The 22,722-nt window shown below is 35.1% G+C and overlaps 1 pseudogene; it reads left to right on the forward strand.

The window, feature by feature from the left end:
- Positions 1-2,994: 2,994 nt before the first annotated feature.
- On the forward strand, positions 2,995-20,975 carry LOC149201938 (autophagy-related protein 18a-like; annotated as a pseudogene).
- Positions 20,976-22,722: the final 1,747 nt, after the last annotated feature.

Below are 22,722 nucleotides of genomic sequence, written 5' to 3' on the forward strand. Positions count from 1 at the left end.
TTCAATTGAGTTGATCATCATGTTCCTACATATTTTTTGCATGATGTCTATATTCGTGTAGACATTTTCTACAAGTATTGGAAGGATTTTCGAAGACTACCTGTGGTTTGCACAAAATTGGAATTTGTTTTGTTGCTCTTCTCATACATTCTTAAATGTATTTGTCATTGTTTTATTGAGTTTCATCATGTAAGAGATAGAATATGTCACTTATGCATATGAATCAAGCATGAATTGAGAATTTGGATTTGCATTCCAAATTATTAGCATATGCCAATAGCTGGCTATTAGACCACGTATATTGGCCTTCTCTCACAAAAGTGTAAATTGATTTAAATTACTAATTTCATTGATGTATTCATTCTCTGTTAAATGCAAGTTCTCTAAAAACCAGTCAAATATATATATCTCACTGTAATTTCCATGTTCTAGTATTTAAAATGTCATTCTACATTTATTTTCAGGGTGTCATTGTTGCACTCTATTGGTTCAAGTATTGATGTTTTTCTCATTAGATGAATGGGGAAATTGAACCTATAGAAAACATTTATCTTCATCCTATATGTCCTTGTATGTTGATCTTGATTTATTCTTGATTGTTGAGGAATTGTTCTTGGTTTGGTTTGGTTTGATCTTGATTTATTTCTTTTGATGGGATGCTTTCAGTCATTAGATGATCTACAATGATTCGGGACATGCCTTATTTGATTTCATTGTTGTTCTAATTTGATTTGATTTATATGGCATTGCCCCTCATTCTCTGGTTATTACAGCTCAGGTCGCTAAGGCACTCTGATCCCTTCCTTTCCACCATCTTAGGCTCGTCGATATATTCTTGCTGGATTAACGAGGTACATGACCAACCTTGATGTCCGTTATGACCCCATACTTCCCCTAGTTTGAAAGACTATATGAGGAGATAGATTGGAATATCTTCCTGGCAACACTAGAAGAATGCCTACAAACAGGCATAATTGAAGAACGCCTACAAACAGGCATAATGCAAGACACGAAGCGGGATATGAGAACCTGAACCCTTGAGATACTCGGGACTTCCTACTAATCGAGATGGTTCATAGCCAGGGCACACCAAGCAACTAAAATCTTGTCGGGCACAACAATACATCTGTAAGTCTGAACATAGAAATAGGTGAATTGTGAAATAGAACTGTAGGTTGTGTGTTGATTTTCATGAAACTGAATCTATAAGAACCGAAACTACAAGAACTCTGATAAATGAAAACATAACTATAAGAAAAATGTGCTGTAATTGATATAACTAACTCGGATATACTGGCAGCTGTTTTGTGATATTTTTTCTTCAAGGTTGTTGAATAGTTTGAAAGTATAACATGAAAATTCAACAATGGTTGAACTTCTTTTATAGTTTTTGGCATTTGAATTTAATTGGTGGACATGGATGGACATGGATTGCAATGGCTTCATTTTGAATGTGTGGTTTGGATTTAATTTGATGTGATCTAATGGTTGAGAATTTTTTATTTATTGATCCATGTGCTTTGATTTGTTTTAATGAGAAATAGAATGAGTTGGGTGCCATTTATTACAGTTATTGGGTTGGGTGTCATTTATTGAACAAAGTGGGTTTAAATGTTATTGGGTTGGGTGTCATTTATTGAACATAGGGGGTTTAGTTGTTGAACAACACAACAGTTATGGCTAACATACATTCACTTTTATTATGTGCAGGTATGGATATTTATTTGGGATACAGAGCTTCAGTTTTGATGAGTGGGGGTTGAAGTGACTGTTACTTTGTACTTCTGGAATATAGCAATATGGTTTGCACTCTTAAGTATTAAGATACTATTTATGGACAGTTGTGGGCCCAGTCAATGTATTGGGAAATTTTGGACATAAATTAATACTTATTTATACTTAATATTATTTATCTTTGTTTAAATATTGGTTCCAAAAGTTTCAATTTCTGGTGGTTTGGTGGGACCAATACTATATCAATTACTGTCCCTGCACAACATTAGACATCTCTCCCCTATGACTGTAAATAAAAATATATATATATATACAAAACAAACGCATATGTACTATGAATCATAATAAAGACCATCACCAACGTGGTACAATAGCTTACGTATATGTTTTATGAATCATAATAAAGACCATCACCAATGTGGAACAATAGCGTATAGTCTATGAATCCGAAGAAAAATATAAAAAACATATATGTACTGTGAATCAGAAAAAAATGTAAGAAAAAAACATATATGATTTAATGCATAATACCTGCCAGCATAATAAAGACCAATGTGGTACCCGGATGCGGGTGTCACTGCTAAGCATTTATGAGGATTTACTCCTCGTAGGCAGCTGTCCCTGCACCTGGCTCGCGGACGCAGATCCCACAATCCCATGGCATGCGATATCAATTCGACAGGGTACAGAATAATGGTCGCACAGTTATTATTCAATGCGCGCTCAGCTCGAGAGACTATGCGCGGTGATTTATCCATGGCCTGGTGTCTGGTTTATGCAATTGCCCCCGGCTCTTTCTACCTCCGCCCACTATTCTTCCTGCACCCCTGTTTCGTTCAGGCAGATTGGAAGCTCACTTGGATTCTAAGTCTAGCCTGGTCTGCTTGCGCTTAGCCCTTTCCCCTTCGGCTCTGCCAATTTCCCTTACCTCGTCTCTCTGATAATTCGAAAATGGTTCGTCGTCGTGGAGTCTCTCGCCGTGGAGGCACCACTGGTAATCGAGGCCGGGCCTCTCATTCTGCTCCACTGAACATTGTCCCTATTGCTTCTGCCTCCCCGTCCTCTATGCCTTCTGACCATGTTAGGCCTCTCCCGCACAACTCCTTTCAAACAACCCGCTTCACCTTCCATAGTAGTCTCAATAGGCCTGTGCTGTCAGCCAGCATCACTGTAATCCTTGCTGAGGAGGAGGATAAGCCTAGCAGCTTGGCCCACACCACCACCTCTTAGTCTCAGGATGATAGTGTCCTTCAGGGGGAGATGGTTGGGGTCGTGTTCAACGACGACAACATACAGGAAGATGGCATTGTACCTGAGGCTCCTCAGCCTCCGGCAGACTCCAATCAGCGCAAGGTGCTTGCATGTGAGCCGGCTCATCCTCCAGGTAGCATTTTGAATTTGGTAATTCCTCCAGATGGCGGTATCGTGGGAGATGCAGATAATGAGTTCGTCACGTGGATTGCCTCTTCAAGCCAGGTGGACAAGGATGCTCTCGACTCTCCTTAACATGTTTAATGATTCTGGTTCAATGCCTATTGTTGGCATTCTTGCCTCTGCTCTGTTTCATTTTATGTTATGCGTCTATGTTATGCGTCTCCGGATATTGTTCTTGTTTCAGTTCTTGTTTTTGTATCGGTGCGAGCCAATATAATCTGATGAGCAGTAACAAATCATGGCTCAAGAAGCCTTGTTTTTGCTTTAATTTTGTATATGGCGGTTATGACAGAATGCTTATCAGCAAAGCCATAGTCGGCGATAGTACTGTTGTGCTAGACACAAAACTGGTTCACTTTCTTGTCTGTCAGGGACTTACAAATCATGTTTCAAGGTCTCTCATTCCTGGAAGGGCGGATAGAAGGATCTGTATGTATCAGAATCTCTGGTTGAGGGTTGGCTTCTGCCCCCTCTGAGGTCTTGACCTCTTTGTACATATTCTTTCTCTTTTTTTAATAGAAATAGTCTTTACGCAGAAAAAAAATAAAGACCAATGTGGTACAATAGTGTATGTGCTATGAATCCGAAGAAAAATACAAAAAAGTTGAAAACATATATGTAGTGTGAATCAGAAACAAAGATATATGTACAATGAATTATAATAAATATCACCACCAATGTGGTACAATAGCGTATGTGCTATGAATCCGAAGAAAAAATATAAAAAACATATATGTACTGTGAATCAGAAAAATATATTAAAAACATATTCGTTTGTTCTGGAAGGCTAACGTGCTCATTTGCATGATTGATGGGCAACAAAGCCTCGTACATGCACGGTTACGTAAAAAAAATAAGAAAGACTGAATCTAATGTGATGAAGAATGTACAACCACAAAATGGTCTCCATCTTATGAGTGTGGGACAGTTTCGATTTATAAAAAAATAGTCTAAATTTAGAATCATGTTGCTTGGAGGACAAAATAACATAGTCAAATATATAGAAGCTACGCTATCTATTATTTATGACTAGTATGACATACATGAAAGGAACAAAAGGTTGATTGAGGAATAGTTAACAGTATATTCTCCCTATGAATGAGGAGCAAACGTGTAAAATGATGAGAAACGTCTAAAATGGTGTGTAGTTAATCATATTTAAATAGGGTAAGAGAAAAGCTAGAAATCACTAAAAGTTACTTTATGCAGTTTAAATGGTAAATATATAATCTTTATAAACCAAATTAATAATTAAAATTAATATATAATTAAAAAAGAAATTGCTGAAAAAAATTAAGGGTAGGTAAAAATAATTGCGTATCATTAATATATAATATATAGGTTTAACAATATTAAGTATACAGGTATTAGGTATACAGGTATGCATTGCATAACAATATTAATATTAAGTATGTAGGCATGCATTGCATAACAAAGTTTTCATTGAAATGAGTAACTTGGTAGGCATGTAATTTAAAATACCATATGGAGTATGCACTATCAACCTTCCACAACAACATTATTTAACCATGGTCATGTTCATTGATGAAGGTTAAACATATCATTTTCTCATCCTGATTGGTGAAATTATTTTCTAATTTTATTTGCACTTGAAAATACCATTTGGCTCATCCTAATTCAAGGGAAAAGGAATTATCAAATTGGTATACCTCCATATCTGAGTCACTCATGAAGCCTGATCATAACAATTTAAACTAATTACCATATCATCGAAGTTGATCTGATGCGTGCTCAAAAGACTTTGGTCCTTGATGATTGGCAAGATGTGATGCTTGTTCAAAAGCTTTTGGTCCTTGATTGGATTTCATGTGGTTGTTCTGGTTCAGTGTTAATGAACCTATGATTTTTTGTATTATTTATTTCTGTTAATAAAAGTTGAAGGCATTGGAATTGAACTGTTTTTTCTTGAGACTAAATTAGGTTAAACCTCAAGCATAATTTTTATTAATAAACACTCAACCTTAGAAAAAATATCAAATAATATTTGTATGACAATTACATTGATGATATCACCCATTTGGAGACATTTTAATTACTAGTTGTAAATACCAATGGGATTATTTTTCTCATATTTGCAACTTGAGAAGCTTCCAAGGCCTTTTTGGGATTATTTTTCTCATATTTGCAACTTGAGAAGCTTCTAGGACTTTTTTGTTTTTTTTTTGAGACTAAATTAGGTTAAACCTCAAGCATAATTTTTATTAATAAACACTCAACTTTAGAAACAATATCAAATAATATTTGTATGACAATTACATTGATGTCATCACCTATTTGGAGACATTTTAATTACGAGTTTTAATATACCAATGGGATTATTTTTCTCATATTTGCAACTTGGGAAGCTTCTAGGACATTTTCATATTATGTTAGTATGACTTTTATTATAAATTTATATTTGTAAGAATCTTTTGATATTATGTTATCATTATCTTTGTTACACTACTACACTAAGGTCCCTTTTTAAGACAAAACAAATCTTTTGTTTTAGAAAATCACTTTTTATTTTAGTTATTTTACTTTAAAATTTAATATCAATTGACTTCTCTTAAATAGAAAATTTAAGACAAAAATAGTTTGAGGCAGAAATATTTTAAGGTAAAACTTTATATTTAGGGAAAAAACAATTTAAGACAAAACTTTATATTTAAAGCAAAAATAGTTTGAGACAAAAATATTTTAAGGCAAAACTTTATATTTAAGACAAAAGCAATTTGAGGCAAAAATATTTTAAGACAAAACTTTATATTTAAGGAAAAAATAGTTTGGGACAAAAATATTTTAAAACAAAACTTTATATTTTAGACAAAATCAGTTTGAGACAAAAATATTTTAAGACAAAACCCATTTAAGACAATGACGATTAAGACGAAACTCATTTAACACAGTTAGCACATAAATTCCATGAGTAGATAATGGTAATTATATTTTTTATTTTTGAAAATAGATATTCAAACAACATGAAATTTAATTATGTCAATTTCTTTCTTTTATATTATATTTTTCTTTTTTTATTAATCTTTTAAATCAAATATAAAATTAGAATAAGTTGTCCACGGGGTCTTGGATAGATGGAGATTGGGTGTTTTGTTAAGGCACTCGTTGATGTGAAGTCATCAATCAGTTCAATTCGTTGAATGGGGCATGTTGAAGATGTAGTCTTGCCAAGTTTACAAAAAAAATTGGAATAAGCTAATTATCTTAATTTTTTAATTGATTATAAAATTAAAATATAACATTTGAAAAGTTAGAATATTTTTAACTATTTTTTAAATATTTAATTTAATATATATTTATTTGAAAATTATATAAAAAAATTAGATAAAAGTAATAAATTAAAAATAATTTGATTTCAAAACAATTACAATATACATACCACATTATATATAAAAAAAATAGTTGGTCTAAGCGGATTTGAACTTTGAATCTCATGATTTTACATAATATTTTATAACAAGCTGATCATCAATTGAGTTACACTCCATGAGCTAAAATTATTTATTTTTTTAAATATGTGAAAATTTGTAAATTACTTCAATTAAAACTTTGATATAAATTTGCAAGAAATTAGATACAATATTAACGATAAAAAAATAACGTCTTCTCAAATGTTTTCTATATATATGTGTGTGTGTGTGTGTGGGTTTCAAAGCTATACATAAAGAAATCTAAAAAAATAAAATACAAATTCATCCATATATGAATTTTAAACCTTCATTTTTTTCTTTCTAAATGAAAAATCAGAAATTTGATTCTTGCATATGTCTTATACTCACATCTAAGTTGTCTTTCCACTATTGAACAAATATATCCAAGAGATAAATAACAATAATTTAATTATTTCTTAGATAATATTTTAGTATTTAAATTATTTCTTATTGTAAAACAACTTTCTACTAATATTGTAAAATATACATATATATACAAAATGCAGTTTAATATTTTTTGATATTAATTTATTGTTAGGTATTGAGATGTTGGTAAATATTTTCATCTAGTAATTAGAAAAGCATGAATGAATTATTAAGAAACCATGTAATATTAGTAATTGATTACATTGTAAAACAACTTTCTACTAATATTGTCAAATATACATATATATACGAAATGTAGTTTAATATTTTTTGATATTAATTTATTGCTAGGTATTGAGATGTTGGTAAATATTTTCATCTAGTAATTAGAAAAGCATGAATGAATTATTAAGAAACCATGTAATATCAGTAATTGATTACATTTCAAACTAGGAATAATAACTATGTGATTTATCTTCCTCACTTAATAGAGATATATATAAATAAATTATGAATGAAGTTGAAAGAGTGCCTCTAGCATAAACTTTAAATTAACCTAAAAAGCCATTGTCATGTCCCTATAGTCACCCACATCAGAGGTTGACTTAGCGCACCCATATGGCCCATCACTATAGGTTTGTGGTGCATCATGACTCATTTCATCTCATCAATTTTCTCAATCTGAAACTATGTGATTATATACTACACCTCACTTTTTATATTTCATGATTATTAAAATTCATAAGTTTAACATATATTGAAGTATGTAGATAAACACTCCATACAATTATTCCTTAACATAACCAATATGCAAATGATATGAATGAAAGTAATCTTATAGAATCAACGACCTAACTGGCCTAACAGTTGTCAAATATTCAAATGTGTTATAATCAAGTGAAATCTAGTCTCGTATACCAATTTAAATTACAAGAGCACACAATTCATACAAACCTATCACCAAATTTCCTATTTTATTATATTACTATCATCAATCGCAACTTTGTCATAGATCAAAATCGTTTCACTTGATAAAAATAGTAAGTACTCTCGTATGCATGCAATGTATGAAGAGGTAAGTTAAGTGAAGGAAAACAAGTTAAGTCTAATATTTGAAGTCAAGTGAGTCAAAGTTAAAAAGGTAATGCCTTGTCAAGAAAAGCTAAGTGAAGGAAAAGAAAAATGTCGATTTATGTTAAAATGAAGTCAAGTCATAGTTTGCATGAGGAAAAGAAAGTTAGAGTTTGCATGATTCCATATTTAGAAATTTTAGTACTTATATACTCATGGTTGGGTCATTGTAATGTGAAGTAAGAAGAGAGAATAGTAGAAATTCGGTGGATGTATATGATAGAATAATTAATGAACATAACTTCTTTATTCAAGAAGAATCTTGTGTACTTATTTTTCTTGTGTTTGCATGTCTATATTTGCATAAATAAAAAGTGGTTTCATAACAAGTTTTATGTAACACCCTCCTCCCACATCTACCCAAGCAACCGATCAACAGGGGTAAACATGCGATGAGAGGCCACTATGATATGATTCGACCTCCTAAGTCACGTTAAGGAAGTTTAACTGACACAAAAACACCATACAAACATTCAAAATTAGCTTAGGATCCTCGGTAACCATGCCAACACTTCAGGTAGCTTTCCCTTAAGCCCCATTAATATTTTGGACAACTTAACCCCCGGTCGCTCTCATGCTATAGGCATGAAAGCATCATGAAACCTCCAGTTGCTCTCACAAGTTTGCCTGCCAACATCTAGCGACTCTTTTTGTTAGTGCTATGCCAGCCTCCCCAGGATTTGAGCCACTTTTTCAGGCCCAGAGCCCAAGTCATTCCAGAGAATTGAACCATCTCTTTAGAACAATAAAATAACAAGGAAATGGCAGTACTAAAGAAAATACTTGTTTAAGACCTTGATTTTACCCCTATTAGCGATGACAGAGATTTCGTCAAACATATCACAAATATGTAAACTACAGGTGTAAAAAATAGTTCTGAGCATAGGGGTCTCATAGTTAGCTGAGAATTGCTAAGGACCATTGATGCCTCAACACATCAACTTCCGTTCTATCCATTAGGTCATAGACACATTGATCATTAAATTACAAGTTAAAACATGATGAGATCCGTACATAGCTGCTGTCATAAAAGACATTCATAACTAGCATAATAGAAACAAAAATACTCATTAAGGTATAGCCATATAGACCACATATAATCCATGAAAATTATCATAGAAATATGAGGAGAAATAACCTTTCATTAATGATGCAAAATCCAAACCTGGGATGGGACTTCCATGTTCCACCAGACCATAGAATGGTTGAGCCAAATCTCTCTTCAACCATTCACCCCCATGTTATATTCCAAGCATGAATGTGGGATCTCATAGAACATATCAATCAATAATCATCCAATGCTTCCAGAGGCTATTCACCTCAACCCATCAAACAAAGATTGCACCTCACGGTTGGACATCACAAAACCATCATCAGATCGGTCTCTATCCCAGCCATCCAGGGCTCGAGAGCGTTTGTTCCAACCAAGTCTCCAAGACTAGTAACTCAGCCCATAGTTGTTGTCGGGCTCTAGAGCGTTTGTCCAACCAAGGCTCTAGAACTAGTAACTCAACCCACTAAGGGCTCTATATTGTTTGTCCAACCAACACTAGGGCACTAGTAACTCAACCCAAGCTATTACAGGGCTCTAGAGTGTTTTCCCAACGAAGGCTCCAGGAACTAGTAACTCAACCCAAGCTAAGGAAACATGAGAACCAACCAAAACAAAACAACGAAATGAACCCATAAACTCCATGGCTATCCTGGAAATGGCCAGGCTATGCAATCCATTGTCAAACTCAACCATTCTCCATGCAAATGATAGATCACAACCAACAAACCACATGCATATGCCATGCATGCCAAAACTAGTGAAGGAAACATACATGCAACTCGATATCTGCAAGAAAATATGATGTAGATGCTGATCTCAATGCCTTCTTTCACTTTCTTTCCCTTCCTTTTCCTTTTTTCTCTAAGAATCCAAGTATGCCACACCCTCCAAGAGTGCTCCAAGAAAACTATAAGTCTCCAGGAGTATAAGAGAGAGAGAGAATAATGAGAGAGCTCCAAAGATGAACTGACAAAAGTTTAACAACTAATCCGCCAAAGCATTTTTATGAATGATGGCTCTATTTTCTTCATTTTCCATTATTTTCCTTCATTTTCCTCCTCACATGCAATGTGTGACCTTTCACCTCATTTTTCTCCTAATTTCCATTATTTTCATAAATAATTGTGCCAAAAATGCCATTTTGTCTTTCTAAAGCCTTAGCCATTGCCTTTGCCAATTTCCTTAGCCAGAAACAATCACAAGTGACCCCTATCACTAGGATTTTGCCCAACATTCATCTTGGAATAAGTGTCCCATCATCCGTGGTTATTGTTTTTCCTTTATTTACCTTTATTACATGAAATTTTCACCAGATTTTTTATAGGATTGTCCCCATTGAGGGAGCATCCTCCTCAGTGTTCAACAACACCTATAACCACAGAACTTCTTTAAAAGAAACATATTATTGATGGAGCTTTATAACTTAGCTCGATGTAGTATTTAAAATGATCAACCTGATGAGAAGCAAACCAACATGAAAACATAACATCATAATGACATGACACCCATACTACTTATTGGAGCTTTATAACATAGCTCATGGTGGTATTTAAATCCATATTTAAATGTACATATACCAAACATCACCAAAACATATATCAAAATATATACCAAAGCATATACCAAAATCACACCAAAACTGCTTTGTCTCAACCAACAAACAAACACGGATACATAGCCTGCATCTGATCCTCCATTTCCCATGTAGCTTCATCAAGTCCAAAGTGCTTTGATTTCACCTTAACTTTCTCGATTTCTTGGTTCTGAAGCATGAGCACATTTTTATGCAATATACACTAAGGCTCCGGCTGGAATGTTCCATCTGGTTCCACCTGCAATACAGACCAGTCAATCACATGATCAACATCCTTATCACACTTCTTAAGCAATGATACATGGAAAACATCATGGAATTTCACTATCGAAGGCAGTGCAAGTCGATAGGCTACTGGTCCAATCCTCTCAATAATACTGAAGGGTCCACAAAACCCTGGTGCTAGCTTGGCACATGATTCAATCCTTAAGGAGCTCTTATTCAACTTGATGCACAAGTACACTTGTTCCCCAACCTATAACTCTTTGAACAACCTGTTATGATCTACATAACTCTTCCGCCTATCTTGTGCTTCCTTTAGGTTTTTCTTGATCACCTACATTTCATGTTCCATGTCTGCCAACATGTCTAATCCAGTAATTACCCTATTCACCGGATTGCTCCAACTGATGGGAGTGTTACAACTCCATCCATATAATGCCTTGAAAGGAATCATCCTCAATGACTCCTGATAACCATTGTTGTATGCAAACTCTACCAGTGGAATGTACTCTTCGCACTTTCATTACCGATGCATCACATACATCCTCAACATGTCCTCCAATATCCTGTTGACCCTCTCTGTCTGTCCATCTGCCTGCGGATGATATGTTGTAATGAAGGCCAACTCTGTGCCCAAATATGTAAAAACTCCTTCAAAAACTTGGAAGTGAACTTCGCATCAATGTCTGACACAACCTTCTTTGGAGCACCATGCAATCTAACCACATCTCGGATGAATACTTGTGCTACAATGCTAGCTGAAAATGTATACTTCACTGGAATGAAGTGTGTGACCTTTGTCAACTTGTCCACAACAACCATGATGGAATCATGTTGTCTCATTGTCCTCAACAACCCTATGATGAAGTCCATGGAAATGACATCCCATTTCCACTCTTGAATCATAATCAGTTGTACTAGTCCACCTAGATGTTTACACTCTGCCTTCACACACTGAAAATTAAAACATCTAGCCACAAACTTTGTTACATCCCTCTTCAAATTCAACCAATAATAAAATTTCTTCACTACAATCAATGTCTTCTGATAACCTGGGTGAGCCGAATATGGTTTCACATGAAACTGCCTCAAAATCACCTTCTTGAGCTCACTGTTGTTCGACACATATATCTTGTCCCTGAACTTGACCAATCCATCTATTGTAAGGTAAGAGTCCACATCCTGTGCACCTGCACATGTATCTGTACATGTACCATGACTTGTACCTATACCTATACCTGTACCTGTACCTTTACCAGTGCTTTGCTGCAACCTATGCATAATCTCCATATATCTGACATCCTGCTAACCTGACCGCAAGTTCCTATCCTGTATGTCAATCCCATAGGAGCTCATAACTGCTAAGTGATTTACTAGTATCCTCCTGCTAAGAGTATCTTCCACTATGTTCTCTTTACCTTTGATATACCTAATCTCAAAATCGAACTCACTAATCGTAGCCAACCACCAAGCCTGGCTACCATTCAGATTTGGTTGGTCGAATACATATCACAACCCGGTGTGATCACTCATCAATGTGAACCTCCTACCCATAAGATATTGTCTACAAATCTTCAATGCATGCATAATCGCCACCCACTCAATATTGTGCATGGGATAGTTCTTCTTGTGCTCATTTAGTTTCCGCGACTCATAACATACCACCTATCCATCATGCATAAGGACTGTACCAAGTCCTCCCTTGCAAGCATCTTTGCATACTAAAAATTATTTGTCTTGATCTGCAATCTTTAACACTAGTGCATGTGTCAAAAACTACTTAAGTTGCTCGAAACTAGCCTCACACTCTTCTATCCATTCAAACTTCTTATCTTTCCTCTGTAATGATGTGATAGGATAAGCAATCTCTAAGAAGTTCCTGATGAACCTCCTATAATAGCCTGCCAACCCCATGAAGGATATCACCTCATCCACATTCTTAGGAGCTACCCACTCCATGATGGTTCTTATCTTTTATAGATCTACTACAATTCCCTCCTTGGAGACAACATGACCCAACTATTATTCCTCAGTCTAAAAGAAACTACACTTGTTGAGCTTGGAATACATTTGATACTCTCTCAACAACCTCAACATTGTTGCAAAATGTTCAGGATGCTCTTCCTCAAATTTAGAATATACCAATATTTCATCAATGAACAAAATAACAAACATATCCAAATACAGATGCAACACACTATTCATCAAGAACACAAATGTCACTGGAGCATTAGTTAAGCCAAATGGAATGACCACAAACTCATAATGCTCATAACTGGTCTAGAAAGTTTTCTTGTAAATGTCTTCCTCTTTGATGCATACCTGATGGTATCACAGTATCAAGTCGATCTTAGAGAACACTGGTGCTCCCTTAACTTGATCAAACAAGACATCATTCCTCAGTAATGGGTACCTGTTCTTGATGATCACTTTGTTCAGTTGCATGTAGTCAATGCATAATCTGAGAGTACCATATTTCTTCTTTACAAACAAGTGTGCCCCATGGTGATACACTCGACTTAATGTACCCCTTGTCCAACATCTGCTTCAACTGCAACTTTAACTCAAACAAATTAGGTGTGCTCATCCTATAAGGTGCTTTTGATGTTGGAGCTGCCCCTGGCACTAATTTAATAGAAACGTCTACCTCCATGTGAGGTGGAAACTATATAATGTCCTTAGGAAACACATACTTGAACTACTGTAGAACTGGGTACCTACTCAACACATCTATATCCTCAACTTCCTTACCCTTATCACTAGAAATGTGTACTACGAATAAATTACACCCTTTTCTACAACTGCGCTTTGCTTGCATAGTTGTCACCATCCTAAATAATGTGGATTTCTTCTTTCCCTACAAGATTCTTGGTTATCCATTGTCATCAACACACTCAATGGATTTTTCATAACAGTCAACCTTAGTTCTATGAAGACACAAGCAATCCATGCCCAACAACATATTGTATGAATCCAATGGTAATACATTCAAATTTGTTGTAGTAGGCATACCATTCAAATAAAATACACAAGCTTTTACCCAGTGATGAACTCGATTCTTCATATCTGTAGCCAACTGCACTAACCAAGACTCAGCATGCAATTCCTTACTCAAACGACACTTATCCACCAAGTCAGGACTAACATACCTATGATTAGATCTAGGGTCAATAAAAATAGAAATAACTTTGTCACAAAGCTTACTGTCAATCTCAATGATAGATGCCTGATGATCTACATGTTTGTTATCTAATTCTGCATAGATACATGGAATACTCTGACCGACATTGCCAACAGTATGTGCCTCCTACAAATTGTATATCCGAGATCTTCCACTCTTATACTATGGAAAATACCTCCTATGATGATCTCCTCTACAAGTCCAACACTGCACGAGCTCCTTATTCTGCTCCTCATATCAATGTCCCTGTCTCCTATCTGATGCATTGAACCTCTTAGCTGGTGCAACATTCTCCTTATTACCCGAATCCTAAGGCCTTGCTTGCTTCTTGTCCCATTTTCCTTTGTTATTTGCATTACCTCTCTAGTTTGGCTTAGCCTCAGACCTACGCTTCGATTGTTCATAGCAATTCCTTAGCTTTCAAATGGCATGCTCCAATGATCTAGGCTCATCGAACTCGATCCTATCTTTAAATGGAACCACTAATCCACTAATGAACCTCGGAATTTTGGCTTTCTCCTTCGTGATATAAGGTATATATCTCATTAACTCTAACAAAATGAAGGAAAATAATGGAAAAATGAAGAAATTAGAGGCCTCATTGATAAAAAAAAGTCTTTGAGCATTAGTTGTAGGCTTTTGCACAAATTTTTGTCAGTTCATTTTTGGAGCTCTCATTCTATTCTCTCTCTCTCTCATACTCTTGGACACTTAGAGTTTTCTTGGAGAAATCTTGGCGGAGAGAGGCATACTTGGAATTTGGAGCAAAAAGGCAAAGGAAAATCATAAAAGTGTAGGAGGATTGTGGGATCAACAACTACAACAAGTTTTTCTTGCAGGTACTGAGTTGCATGAATGGTTCTATTATTAGTGTTAGCATGCATGACATATGCATGTGGTTATTTGGTTAAGATCTGTCATTGGCATGGAGGATTTCCTAGATTAACAGTGGTTTTGCCTAACCTTTCCATTTCTTGAATAGCCATGGTGTTGTGGGTTTTACTTTTGTTTTCTGGTTGGTTTTCTTGTGCCTTTGGTTGTGGGTTGAGTTATTATTTTCGAGGAGCCTTGTTTAGACAAACGCTTTCGAAACCCTGTAGCATCTTGGGTAGTGTTACTGGTCCTGGAAGCCTTGGTTGGAAAAACACTCTGAAAGACCTTGGTGGGTTCAGTTATTAGTCCTGGAAGCCTTGGCTGGACAAATACTTTGGAAGCCCGACAACAACTATGAGTTGAGTTACTAGTCCTGGAACCCCTCATTGGAACAAATGCTCTCGAGCCCTAGACAGCTTGGGTAGAGACTAATATGGTGATAATTAGTGATGTCCGACCATGAGTTGGAATCACCAGTTGAGGGTTGAGATGGTTTGGCCTCTCGAAGCACTGTTTTGGTTTTGATTGATTTTTTTTATGAGATCTCACATTCATGCTTGGAATATGGCATGAGGGTGACTGGCTAAAATAAATATTTGGTTCAGCCTAGTCTATGGTCGGGTGGTTCGTTGAAGTCCCATACCTGGTTGGCCTATAAAATCATCAATAAAAGCTCTTTCTCCTTGGGATTTTATGGGTAAATATACATGTTTATATGTGGCTTATATGGTTTTTATATCCTCGTTATTTATGTTGGTTATATGTTGGTTATGAGTGAGTTTTAAGACATTGATAGTGTATGGCTCTCATCATGTTTTGGTTAATCACTGAATAAGATGTTCAATGCATCTAACAAAGAGGAGGGATTTTCAGTTTGAGAAGCAGAACAAGGGTGCAGGTTGGAAGCCTATACAATGTTGAACTTAGAATTAAACTTTTAAATGTTTTTGTAAAATTATTGCCTCCAAATGTTCAATTCTCATGAATTTTGGGGGAGGCAGACCTTTTGGTGTATTGAGCGAGGCAAGGGGACATAAGGGTAGCATGGGTGGGTAGAAGTGAGAGGTTCAATCATGGTTTACTGATATCTATAATCCTAACATTATATAATGAGAAGTATCCTTAGGGCCTTATGGGATAGGGGCTAGGGGGCCTAGAGGGAAGGCAATGAGAAAAATTGATAGGGGAACCCCCAATAGTTGTGATAAGGGGATTACGAGCCACATTATCACAACCCATAAGCACTTAAACCATAACCAATAAATATCCTATCCACTTAACCCAAAATCCATAATCCCTTAACCCCTACACTCATAACTCATAACAAATTAACCCCTTAATCCCTTAAACCCCAAGCCACTAACCCCTAACCCCTAACTTAGAATCCTTGAACCCCATAAACCCTAATACATTATCCTCTTAAACCTTGACCCTTAACCCTTAACCCCTAACCCCTATACTCATTAACCCTAATCCCTTTCTTGGATGGTTACATGCCACAATGCTTTGGCAATATCGAACCTTCTTCAGTCTTGATGTGATTTCCTTTTCTTGGAGTGCTACAACCCCCAAACATTCTAATCCCATGTTTTCACGATGCATTGTCTATATATGTTGACCTTGTTCAACATTTAAGGCATATCTAAAACCAAATTACTCACAATCAATCACTAATCACCATGAAATTAACAATTTTCACATCAATTATTAACTATCAATTCATCAACTATTGACTATGATACCAAAAGAGATTGAGAACTAGAGTTAGACAACAAAAATCTAGTAAATAAAAGAGATCAAAATGATCTCGTCCATCCATAGTATAACTTAATAGATCTAGATAACCATATAGTAAAACTCATTTCACATGCAATCACATAATAATTTATAGGAACACGAGCTAGGAGTTGTGCCCATTAAATGACACTACAAATTTCTTTTCTAACCATTCCCATTGCTACATTCTCATGATCAAGGGATTTATTTATACATTATGAGACAATAAGATCCAAAACTCTCGAGATAAATTCAAATCCCCTAAAAATCAAACAACATCCTAACTTCTACTTAAAATTGCTAAAATTTCCTATCCTAAAGATGCAATTAGAAATTCTATACAATTATAGGGTGACAAGGAAACCAACTTCCTCTTCTAGAAATCTCTAAGACCTTCTTGAGGACAAATACAAATTTTGAAATAAATTGTTGAAATTATGCTCTTGCATCAATAGCTACGAATGTATCCTCGTAGGCCAGCCCTTTTAGCAATAATAATACCAATGTCATTTACCTGGAAGGAACTCCTTACATAATTCTTTGTTAGATCCTACCAAGCATGAAATTGTTTAGTAAAATGGATGTTCACCCTAAAAGATTCTATCCTCATGGCCTAAGATAAGGCATCCCTCTATGTCACCCACAACTATTGCATTAATGATACACTATTAAAGAGAAACACACTTTGAATGGATCATTCTTTGTGTTGAGTTTCATGGATAGTATAGGAGAGTTTGTTGATCAAGTTTTGTAATTTTTCATCATGCTCCTGAGAACTTTCTCCAACCATTTTCTTAATCTCCTTTAGCTTAGTGATTTTTTGTTGTTAAATGTTTAGCCTCTAGAAATTAGCTATAAATACCACCTTTAATTCGTCCAAGGCCTTAGCTACACTCTAGGGATAAATCTATATGAACTTCATGCACCATTAGAGAATCTTCCCCCACAATGTGGTTATGAACTTTATCAACTTAGAAACTAGCACTACAATCCTTTTCACTCTCGAGATGAATCCACATAAGAACCAATGTGGTTTTTCATCACCATCACCCTTCATAAAGTTCTTGGAACTACTATAACCATATCATTGGTTGGATTGTTCACCAAGATAAAACCTTATGGACATGTTTGAATAATTATGCCTACTCCCCCACTTGAACTAAAATTCAAACATAACATATGCCACTTCTACTTGTATTCCCACCTTCATTTTGTTTTCACTACTACTATATCCCAAACTACTAAGAAAAGGTGCTTTCAAGTCAAAAGTAGAATAAAAAGTTGGGATTACCTCTAGGCTTTTAAAATTCATAGGGTGGTTGGTTTGGATTGGATCCACTTTTCTTAGGCTATATCATGTATACTACTTGACCTTCCTCTAGCTCAAACAATTAGAACACATTACTAAGTATTTCTTCCTCTTCTTTCTTTGTGATGATATCTCTCTCCATAGGCTAATCAATACCTTACAAACTGAGGCTTCCTTTTAGACAATCATGATCCATCTAACTGAATGTGCTCACCTCCTTGTGCCATCACTTCTTTTTTCTCTTCCAAATTTCTAGACATATTATCCCCACCTATTCTTCTCTCCAAGCTCTTTCCAATTATTAAATCCCCCTATTTGAACAAATCTTTGGTATTCTCTTGACACCTTTGAAACCTTTTGAACTCTTTTACTTGTGCCTCTATGTTTCCATCCTCACTAATACTCATTTTCATTACCATAGTATTGTGATGAATCCCCTTCATTCTATTCATCCACCACTTCTTAATTATTGCATTTTGATTAAAATCCTATTTTCCCCTCTTTAATGCATGTGCTTCCTCCATGGCACCTTATTCCCTTAGTTATTCAATATCATTCAATCCATTCTAGGTCACCTCCGAGCATTGGTGCTTACACTTCCATGGTTGGAGAACTAAAAGACACATAATCCTCTTCCACTCAAAATTATTTATCCATGTCAAAATCTCCTTAACCAACCTTTTATGAGCTCCTTTCTTGAACTACTCCTCTTCTCTTGATTTTAAAGAACTAGTTCAACTCTACTACAATCTCAATATTCTAACTCTATATGGTAATCAACCCAAATATATTTTTCTCCTGAGACTTTCTGATCGAAGTACTACAAGAAAACCAAATTATGGACATTCCATTAGATCTCTCTTCTTATGTTCCAAGCCTCTGCCATGGGTGACAAATCAAGATCATCAAGTTCCATATCCTCTAGGGCATCTTTCTCAACTATATTTTCCACTTATGTTATGATTTCTTCATTAGGCGAGGGTTTTTCCTTATTTTCCATATTATATAGGAGACATAGGGTACAACTATATTTTACATATTAATCAATGTTATGCCAATGCTAAGTTATGTACCTTTCAAAACCCTAATTTGTAGACTATCTTGATTGTTGATCTTTGTCGTGATATATCTCTAAAACTTGTGCCCTTCTAAATTTGAAATTTCCTTATTTTCCCCTTCATCAATCTTGTGAATGTCGATTTGATGTCAATTTTATATTGGTTAACTTATTTGTAATGGGAATATAATGAAAACACTACTACAAAAAAGACCTTTAGGGGTGGTTTAGGCTTGCAAAAGTCTTTTCAAAACTATCTCTAAAAGTTTTTTATGGATTTAGTGGCGGTTTTTGAAAACTCCTTGGAAACTCATGAAAATTGAATCTTTTTTTTAGGGGAGCACTAGATGCATCTAATATAAGAAAATATCACATAGTTATTTTGCAACATCTCACCACCACTTACAATATCAAATTAATAAACATCAATTGTCACTAGATTCAACTAATTTCAAAAATCTAACATATTCTTTTAACTTTTCCTTATTATAATGTATTTCTGTATTAGTTCATGACAAATAATAATTTTGTTAAATATCACTAATGCTAACAAAATTATTTCCAAAAAATAACAAACACAAGCAATAACATGCTAAGCCAATATAGATTCTTCACTTGACCTTACATATAGTCGTATTCTCTTAGTGGACAAAAGCTACAAGAAATTGCAATCCCTCATGCACGTGAAATTGAAGGAAAGACCAAAGATAAAATATCTCGGGAGGACTCTTGCATAATGTATGTCCAATGCTCATATTTGATTATTATTACATTTTATGCTGATATTTGATTATTATCACATTTGATGTTTGAGATTAACTTGAACAAACAACACAACTATACAATGATATTAATTTTAAAAAATAAAGCTTGAATTATGACCTTTCTTTAAGATGAAAGCTGATTGTATTTTAAGGCTTTGTTTTGTTTGGGTTGTTTTCTTTTTATTTTGTATGGAAGGTGATAATACAACTTTTTCATAGCCCAGTGATAGGACTACCCCTATTCTCTCTCAATCCAAATCCAAATTCATCATCTTCTCCAGATACTTCCAATGAATAATGCTCATTTCTCTACGTATCATCCAACCACGACTTCAGCCATTTTTCCTGTGGCATAGAGTAGGATTTCTATATTGGACTTCACCAGTTTTTCCTGTAGCATAGAGTAGGGTTTCCATGTTGGACTTTAGTTGTTTTTCTTGTGGCACAGAGCAGGGTTTCTAGGTTTACAACTATGGTCCATTCAAAGAAACCTTTAGAAGGGTCTTCAACAATAGTGGTATTGTTGTTGTCGAGATGTTATTCCAATGTAATATTTTGGCCCTCGTGGGTGGAGTTTCAAATCCCTAGTACCCGCCCAATAAGGTCATGATTTGGGATGATCATCAGATCATTGTATTAGGGAATTATCCTTCAGGTCTATGATTCAAGCCGTGAAGCTAAGACGAGATCAGATTGTGGTGGTGTTGGGGCACAAGATTTTTGTGTACAATTTCGTGGATTTGAAGTTGGTGCATGATATTGAGATGAAGGAAAACCCTAAGGGTTTGTGTGTTGTTTCTCATGCTCCCAATAGCTTCGTGTTGGCTTGCTCAGGCTTGCACCATGAGAAGATGAGATTCAAGCACTATGGCCTCAAGAGGACCAAATTCGTAACTTCCCATGACTCTCGCCTCACCTACTTTTCCCTCACCCTTGATGGAAACATCCTTGCTCTATTCTCAAGACTAGAGAAGAATATTCAACTCAATGATTTCTTGACATGTTGTTTTAAGATTGTTTGTGTAATTTAACACTAATAATTTCATTTTTCTTGAATTTAGTGGAAGGAAATATTTAACTACAAATAGTATTCACTGGTATAATGAATTTGAAACCATATTTGCTCAACTGTGTAGGCAACACTTTTTGTAGCTCACTCTGCTAGATGAATTTCATATTTCTTGATGCTATATATCATGATTCGAGTAGGACATGGATTGGTGCTGCCACATTTTATGAAACAAAGCCTTTGGATTCACTATATTACTGCAATCTATTTTTCCATTACCACTCTGACCACTATTGGATATGGAGACTTGCATGCTAAAGATACGAGAGAAATGATATTTGATATCCTTTACATGTTATTTTATCTGGGTTTGAATGCATACTTGATAGCTAACATAACAAATTTAATTGTACATGGCACAAGTTGGATCATGAAATTTGTAAGGAATACATTTTTAATAGATTTGTGTATAGAAAAGTTATACCTACATAATCTCTATTTTCAATGCAAAAATGCTATGCCATATGAGGATTTTACTTTCATTTTGATTGCAGAGGGACACAATTCAGGCAACTTCAAGATTTTCTTTTAGGAATTAGCTGCCACTGCAATTACAAGATCAAATTTTGGCACATATATGCTTGAAATTCAGGACAGAGCGATTGCAGCAAGAAGAAACATTAAATGATTTTCCAAAGGCCATCCACACAAGAATTGCAAACATATTGTTTTTTCCTATTATTGATAAGTGTATCTTTTCCATGGAGTGTCGCATGATTTTATTTTCCAGTTCGTAAGTACTGTCTAACTATGGTAAGGATACCTTATTTTTTGTCTTTGCTAGTGGGATTTATTATAACAACTTTGAGAAAGAAATAACCTAATAGTCACCCTGTGCTTGGAAGGTTTCAGAGATGAAGGCAGAGTACTTCCCCCAAAGGAAGATGGTACTTTAATGAATGAAGCACCCACAGATTTTTACGTGTTAGTGTCTGGTGCTGTGGTAGGTATCTCTCTAAACATTACAAAGTCTAAAATTTCAGAACTTTTAAGTGGTTCAATTTCTTTCTTTTGCTGAACGTGTGTCTTCAAACAGAGAACTGCAACGAAGTGTTGTAAATGTTGATGTGGAGCTAGAATAACATTGAAATTTTGTTTATTTTGCAAGACATACTAGCAGACAAAGGCATGGGTAAACCAGAGCGGGAAATCTATTTTCTTTTAAATGAAAGTGATTATTCATGCTCTTAGTATCTTCTTGTTAGGAGAGTCATTACATAATAAGAATGAATATTATAATGTTTTCATCTCATCAACAAATAAATTTGGAACAACCATTTGTTTCACTTTATGTTTTAGTCACATTGGAAAACTTTAAGTACAGCAATGACATATATCATTCCAAATGACTTGTTTGTTTTACCCCAGGCATTAGTAGCACATACACTGTTTTGAAATCACAAAACTAACTTTGAATTTGGATATTTTATTTTTCGGAAATCTTGTGTTGGATTCTGGTTCTTTTCATTCCTTTTTAATGTATTATGTGCACATGCTACAAAATTTGTGAATTATCAAACAAAGCCCTTTAACAAAATCCTCAAACGGGGAATAAGATAAATACACACAGAATACTCCGATAACATCAATCTATTCTTGCAATTGCATAAAACGGGAAGCTTTTTCCAATGCAAGGTTTCACGAGTAGCAGTTGGTGGGCGAGGAGGGGGATGTTGAGGGAGTAAGGTGACTACTCAGGCGCTGTTTCC

Source organism: Pinus tabuliformis, chromosome 2_1, assembly GCF_031772625.1.
Source record: "Pinus tabuliformis cultivar Carrire ecotype Pingquan chromosome 2_1, CPIR1, whole genome shotgun sequence".
NCBI lineage: Eukaryota > Viridiplantae > Streptophyta > Pinopsida > Pinales > Pinaceae > Pinus > Pinus tabuliformis.